Raw genomic sequence first — 8,439 nt, forward strand, 5'->3', positions numbered from 1 at the left:
CTCCTGAATTACATTCCAAACAGGTGACCTGGGGAAAATCGTCATAACTTTCTCTCTGAGCATTGGATTGAAATTTCGTAAGAATGTACAGAAAGAGCACGAACTTTAGTTTCTTATATATATTTTTTAGAGCCAAAGGTTGAAACAGTGACTCGTGGCACGTCGTACAAGTTCGCTCTACTAAACTAGTCTATAATCAGGTCATTGTGGGATATTTTGCATAACTATTCCCTGGAGAATCCAATTTGGATCAAACTGGTGGCATTGGAAAGAGGACACAAAGGGCTACTGTAGGTCGCAATTTTAGAACTAGATGATCTGAAATTATAGAGATACATCAGATTCAATATCTAGCTCTTACAAAGTGAAAAAAGGTGTGTAGTTTATTTTAAATTTTTGCATAAGCTTGGTTTGAAAAATTAGTTTAAAGGAATTCAAAGGCATAGTAAAGCATTATTATCAGTAATTGATGCCCCGAGGAAAGAAAATGCAAACACCTAGTAAGCAACCTGAAAGCTCTAGCATGACTCGTGAAGAAGAGGAAGAAATGCAACATGATATATCAAAATTACGAGACCAAGTGAAACAAGTGTCACTTGCACAAAAAGTAATGGAATCTAAGATGGATGGTTTAAAGAAAGATGTTGAAACTAAGATGGATGGTTTAAAGAAAGGCGTAGAAGTTAAGATGGATTGTTTAAAGAAAGGTGTAGAAGCTAAGATGAATGGCGTGGAAGCTAAGATGGACGATTTGAAGACAGGCATGGAAGATTTGAAGACATATTTGACAAAGTTTCTACAGGAAATGCTTACTAATTGTGAAAGGGTAGTAAACGAAACTCATGATGAGAACAAAGGAAATGTTAATCGTAATTTCATGAACTCTAATGTTGGACTAAAGACCCACCATATTCCAAAAATCGATATGAGGAAGTTTGATGGCAAGGATCCTGCAACATGGATATTACAGATGGAGCAATTTTGCGATATCAATAATGTGCAAAACACACAAAAGGTACGTATTGCAACTTTATATTTGGAACCAAATTAGTTTGTATGGTATCAATGGCTTTGCTCTCGTAAACAAATTATCACTTGGGCAATTTTTACGGAAGAATTGACAGCACATTATGAGGATACAAAAAGCAACACTTTTTTTAGCCAATTGATAAGTCTCAAACAAAAGGGTTCAATAATGGAGCACATTGAGGAGTTCCAAAAATTGAACATAAGGGTAAAAAATATTCCAGACGAGCATAAGATTGATGTGTTCATAGGGAATTTAAAGGATAATATCCAACATGATGTTCACCTTTGGGAACCTGATTCATTAGAGAAGGCATTCAGGTTAGCAAGAAAAATGGAAAGCAAAATTATGGTAGCTAGGAAGAATACCACTCACAACTATAAATATGGAAGCGTTGCTGCCCCTAGTCTTCCATAACCTATAAGGTTGACACCACAAAAATTGGAAGAAAAAGAGCAAAAGGGCATTGTTACAGTTGTGATAGCGAATACACTAAAGGTCATAAGTGCGCTGAGAAGAAATTATTCTACATAGATTATGAAGAGGAAGAAGAAAAGGAGCAAGAAAGGTCAAAAGAAGAGGATATACTCCAGGAACAAAGCCTAGATAAAGAAGAAATGAATCTGACCATATCTTGTAATGCATTGGATAGAATTACCACTCCTCAAACCATCAAAATAGAAGGACAAATCAAGAAGAAAAAGGTAATAATGTTGATTGATTCAGGAAGTACCCACAATTTTATTCATTGTAAGATAGCAAGAGAATTGAATTGCTTCCTATATCCAGCACCAGAGTGTCAAGTGATGGTTGCAAATGGAGGAATGATAAATTGCTCTGGAAAATGCCATAATATCAAGCTATCCATGGGAGAATATGTATTGACTAGCACAATGCTTTCCATTCCAATGGGAGGTGCTAATGTTGTACTAGGAGTCCAATGGCTACAATCCTTGGGTACAATAGCTTTTAATTTTCAAGAAATTTTCATGAAATTTTTTGTGGAAGGAAAGGAAGTTGAATTAAGGGGTATTGTAGGGAAACCAGGAAATATAATCAGCTCTAATGGTATGAAAAAGCTTCTAAAAAGGGAACAAAGAGGTGTAATTGCACAATTATGTTCACTAGATGTTTCCACATCGGAATCATCTATTTCTCCAGATCTCCAAAAAGTCTTGGACAATCATTCCAAGGTATTTGAGACTCCCAAAGGTCTCCCACCTATTCGTGATCATGATCAAGCTATTCATCTGATTCCAGGAAGTGTTCCTCCAAACATCAGGCCATATAGATATCCCTATGCCCAAAAGAGTGAAATTGAACGTATGGTTACAGAAATGCTAGAGGTTGGTATAATTCAACCTAGTCAAAGTTCTTTATCTGCTCTAGTAGTATTGGTGCACAAGAAGGATGGATCATGGCGCATGTGTCCGGATTATAGGGAGCTCAACAAGCTCACTATTAAAGATAACTTTCCCATTTCGGTCATTGATGAATTACTAGATGAATTGCATGGATCAATTTACTTCACCAAGTTGGATATTCATTCAGGATATCATCAAATCAGAATGAAGACTTAAGACATTTCGAAAACATCATTTAGAACTCATGAGGGTCATTATGAATTTTTGGTCATGCCTTTTGGCCTTACCAACACACCTTCTACATTTCAAGGTTTGATGAATTCCATTTTAAAACCCTTCCTTATAAAACTTGTGTTAGTATTTTTTGATGATATACTAATCTACAACAAGTCTTGGAAGGATCATGTTAAACATGTTGACAGGGTGCTACAACTATTGGAGGAGAAACAATTATATGCAAAAATATTCAAATGTTTCTTTGGAGTACAAGAGGTGGAATATCTGGGTCATATTGTATCTCATGAAGGAGTTAAGGTAGACCCTAGCAAAATTAAAGCCATTAAGGAATGGAAAATCCCCACATACATAAATCATCTGCGAGAATTTCTTGGGTTGACAGGGTATTATCGCAAGTTTGTTAAGAATTATGGGAGAATAGCAACACCTCTAACAACATTATTGAAGAAAGATGCATTTTTATGGACTCCAGAAGTAACAAAAGCCTTCAAACATCTTAAAGAGGCAATGTGCCAAGCACTGGTCTTAGCTACAACGAACTTCACAAAAACCTTTATTGTGGAATATGATGCTTCAGGAAATTGGTGTTGTTTTAATGCAAGATGAAAGACTCATTTCTTTTGAAGGTCATCCAATCAAGGGAAAGATTTTACACAAAACTATTTATGAGAAGGAAATGTTGGCAATACTACATGCACTAGTGGTGGTGCATTCTTTATGGGATCCAGATTAGTATCTTGGTTCAGCAAGAAACAAAGTTCAATTGCATTATCTACAGCTGAAGTAGAATATGTGGTTGTTGCATCTTGCTGCACGCAACTCCTTTGGATGATGCAAACATTGCAAGACATTCAAATCACTTGTACTCCACCTATATCCATTTTTTGTGATAATACAAGTGCAATATGTATTTCAAAGAATCGAGTCATGCATTCAAAGACCAAGCACATACCTATCAAATATCATTTTCTCCGGGAACAATTGCTTGAACAAAAGGTCAAATTGATTATGTTCCCTCTAAGGAACAGGTTGCTGATATATTCACCAAACCAATGCCCAAAGAGAGATTTGAATACCTCAGATAGAAGCTAGGAGTAGTTGATGCATCATCTTGCCGTTGACTCTTATCTGGATAAGAGAACAATGGTTGTACGCGAGTTTCATGAAGTGTATCTGCGTACATATGTCAATTTCTGTGGATACAATCGTGTATATGTTGGTTTGAAGACAAACAATGGGGCAAAATCAGGATGAAAAGAGTCTGATATGGGTCTGACAGAGACCATTTGGCATAGGTTCAGGGGGAGAATATACTTCTAATAATGCATTGTTGGCATTATCCTAGAAGATCTTGGTGGAACATGTGTAGAGGGAGATCATGGTTGCTGGTCTGAATGATGACTGACATATGCTGCTGATGTTAGTTGCTGATGACTATCATAGTCTTATCTTAGATATTAGTCTCTATGTCATTTTTTTTAATCAAGGTCATGTAACGGCCTATTTTGGTTTCCCCACTATGCCTGGGATGGATGATGTAATATTCTTGTTTTATCATGTGTAAACTTTTGGTGTATCCCCACTTGGTTGGGTGGATGAGTCAATCCTCACTTGGTTGGGAGATGGATGTATGTATGAGTCTTTGGTAATAGGAAGGTCATTTATAATGTATAGAGTCATGTTCTTTCTTGTAGAATATCTTTTTGCAGACCTTTCCTACAGTCAGGGGAGCATGGACAACACAACAGAGCAGAGATTTCAGCATATATTCAGGGGGGAGCATAACCCTTTTCCCTTGATGCCAAAGGGGGAGAATGAATTTGAGTGACTTGGGGTTGCCATCAAGTCCAAAGGGGGAGATTTTTGGCATTATGACACAGGTTTGGCACTATGACATAGGTGTTGTCCTTGATGGAAACTCACTCAGATGACAAATCATAGTTTAGGCTCTCAGGATGAAGGAAAAAGAGATATACACAGGTTCCACTTAACTAAGTCGCGTATACACACGAGATAGATAATCAAAAGTCACGTATATGTATGCACGCACTTTCATGCAAGTAAAAGCGCGTACATGTGGGAAAACTTACTTTTAGTCCATGGTATTTAGTCCTTGGTTTTTGGACCATGGTATCTTGTCCGAAATATTGAACCCAGGTATTGGGTTCCAAGGTATTGATTCTATATGGTTTTGGACCATGGTATTGAGTAAGGCCTAAGACTATAAAAGGGGAAGGAGATCCTAGGCAAATGTACTCAAGGATTGAATATCTTATGAAGAGCAAGATCTAGAATACTGGTCATTGGGTTATGGTGCTGTTGTGGCCATCAACAACCCCCCTTCTTATTGAGTGTTATTCCTAATACTAAATAAGTGGGGACCCTTAGTTAAAAATCTAAAAAATTAAAGTAGTGTTTAAATTTCCTTTTTTGAATAAATTTACCATCATAAGCTTAGGAAACCTTCGTGGAAAATCCAAAAAAGCTAAGTTTTATGATAAGGTAAAATAAAATCTTTCCTTAGGAAATATCGCATCGCATAAGATAGCGGGACGCCACCTTATAAGCACAATTCCACCATTTGTGAGATTGCGATATGAAATAATAAACAAATATCGCATCGCATTCAGCATAACTTACATTAAAGAACTTAAATTTTCCGATATGCGATAACGCCAATCACAAGATCGCATCTCGCAGGAAACAGGTTAACGAAGATTGTCATGCATAACATTTTTGGAATTTGCGATATCACGATATTGCGATATTGCGATTTTACGAATGCGGGGATAATACTATAATACGATGTCACGAGCAATCGATTGTGTGATATTGTGATTTTGCGATGTTGTGATCTGCGATGTTGCGAAGCAAATCGCAAAATTGCTTCATCACACATCTTTCGGGCACGTTATTCAAGAAAAGTATTTTCCTTAAGATGACACCTGCTTATGCGCTTTAATGCTAATAAATGAGGTAGTTTCCAGTTATAATGAATTATGGGTGCATTCTTATCGAAAGAATCATTTCACGTAAGGTGGTATGCTTGATATGTCTGTGGCATTTAAAACTTTTCCCATCACCCTTCCTTGTCATTCATTTTCACTTGTGAATTGCAGGAATGGATAACAGAGTCCAATACAAGGCATTACGCAAGTTGAAATGGGAAAGAAAGGCAAAGCCCCAAGCTCAGAAGAAAAGGAAATGGCGCCCCTATATACAGACATGGCCTGTAACAGAGACATGGGAATAGCTACATGGGAAGGCATGTATAATCTGCTTGAAGAGGAGAATCCCAGAGTAATGGAAGTAGTTGCTAGCGTGGGCTCAAATGGTTCTTCAGAAGCATCCCTTTCAGAGCTAGCCTGCTCATTCTTACACCGGATAGCAGCAAGGCCTAAAATGCTCCCATATACAGACATGGCAAAGTGGATACTGGACAACATAGATATTAGAAATAGACAATTTAAAACTCAGGGTCAAGAGCTTACGAAATTGTTATGTTTACAATTATTGAACTTTATATCTACTGGAAGGAAAAAGCACAAAAGGCGAAAAACGCATCAAGGAAGCCCAGATCAAGGAACGAAGGCAGTTTCTGATGCGCGATTAGTGCCTAGAAAAATTTCTAAGACAGGAAAGATGCTAGTTTCCCAGTCACTTGCGAGTCCCGAAAATTGCAAAAAATTAAAATTTCAGGAAGATTGGAAACAAAGAGCCCAAGAAAAGGCAAAAGCAATTCAAGGGTTAACCAAGTTGAACTGGGATTATTACTGGGCATACTTGGTAAAACCACATAGCCAGTGGATGACTGTTAAGTGCATCATTAATTCGGCCAAAAAAATGGCGCCAGCTATTTTCGATTTTGTTTTCTCAGCTCAACTAAAAGCGGAAGTCAGCTAGCTAACTCTTCTCAAACGGATGTTGCATGCTTGCGAGTTCAGGGACCAAATACAGAAGTAGTTTAGTGTTAAATTTAATTTTAGCTTTAATTTTTCTTTATTTTCCTGAAAAGAGGACGGTCATTTAAACCGCATCCTATGTTTTTGTAATAATTTATTTTTAGAATTAGTTTAGTAGTATTTAAACCCTTCTCATGCATTTAGAGAAGGGTCCTGAAATTTATCAAAAACTTATCCCCAGAACATGCACTTTTGTACCCTCTGAGGAGGTTTTGATGAATGAATGGAACAGGGTTTATTAATGTTTGCATTTGATATCTGCTACTGATGTTGCACTTTTGTACTCTTAGTGGATATTTGATCAAAGAGAGATAAATCGTAATTACTTGAAGCTCATGAGTAGGACTAGTTATAAATGGTATTTTTATCTCTTAACGATTTCTGCCTTGTGTTAAAGTGATGTTCATTTCAGTTATTTATATATTAATGTATGAATGCCTGAGTTATCATTTGGAACTTTTGTATGGTGATAGCTATTTATTTATGCTTAGTGTATGAATAGCTCATTATGCGATATGTTTTTCACAACTGTTTCATCTAACTTCTTATACGAAGTGGTTCATCTTCATTGAATTCTTTTCTCATAATAGCTGAATGATCTTTATTACCAGTTGTTGTTTGAAATCATTTTAGATTGCATAGAAGAAAATCACACCCCGGGTTAGTGTAGATTTACATATTCCTGTTATTAGAATACAATTTCTTTATTATTATGTTAGAATTAGAGTAGAAGTATTCCATTTAGAAATTGTTAGAAACATAAATATTCATCTTTCTCTCACACACACACTAAAATTGGAAAACTGGTCCCACATCCCCAGTCGGACCCGCTATACCAAATGGAAAAGGAGCTGCCAACCAAGGTCCGGACTGGGCGGGTATCCCCCTTGTTGTAAACCTGATTTTCAGGGCTTCAACATATTTGGTGCTAGAAGGAGGGTCACTGAACTGTGAATGGCAAGCAAATCCAAATCTAAATACCATTCTGAGAGTAAATCGCCCTCACCATCTCCTCTGACATCTCCATTACATTCAGAAACCTTAAATCCAGAGTTAGAAGTCGCTGGATCAACAGCCGCTGCTACAAACCCTGACATTTCAGAACAATCTACTATTGAACCTCCTAAAGTTGAATCTTTGATTCACAAACTTCAACAATTTTCTATATCACCTCAGAAATCTGATAAATATCAAGGCAGTGTGACTTCGCAATATAACCCTGCTCATCCTCTCACCAGGTTAAACAGCGAAAAGTTTGGTGTTCAGCCAACCAAATTACCTCTACCTTCTAGGAAGAGAGCAAGGAAGTCTCCTAAAGGATCTGATAGTGAAACTCCTTCATCATCATCATCCATCTCAAGCTCTTCACCACGAAGTCAACCATCCACTCCTCCACTTCAGGTCATCATCCATCAGCCTATTGCAACTTCCTCAACTCCTTCTCAAACATCTGGAGTTATAATATCCTCATCTTCTCAACCACAAGGATCATCTTCTGCACTTTCCTCTATTAGTAGTTCAGCAATGGCCCAATCTCCATGGAATAACCCAGGGGCAGTCTTAATGCCTACACCCTTAAGTCAGATACCGGCCCATCCTGAAAAATGGTTGCCTAAGTTTAACCCTAAGGCAGGCATGCTAGCAGAAGAACATATAAATAACTTTATGTTGTCCATAAATCTTAATGGAGTTACTAATGAGGATGTTGTCGCTCGAATTTTCCCTTACACTTTGCAAGGGACAGCTGGATCATGGTATTTCTTGTTACCATCCTGATCTATTACTAGTTGGGACATCTTCCAAGAACAATTTTTGACCAAGTTTGGTGATGACAGGTCTACAACAACAC

The sequence above is a fragment of the Pinus tabuliformis genome, chromosome 1_1 (genome assembly GCF_031772625.1).
Source record: "Pinus tabuliformis cultivar Carrire ecotype Pingquan chromosome 1_1, CPIR1, whole genome shotgun sequence".
Classification (NCBI taxonomy): Eukaryota; Viridiplantae; Streptophyta; class Pinopsida; order Pinales; family Pinaceae; genus Pinus; species Pinus tabuliformis.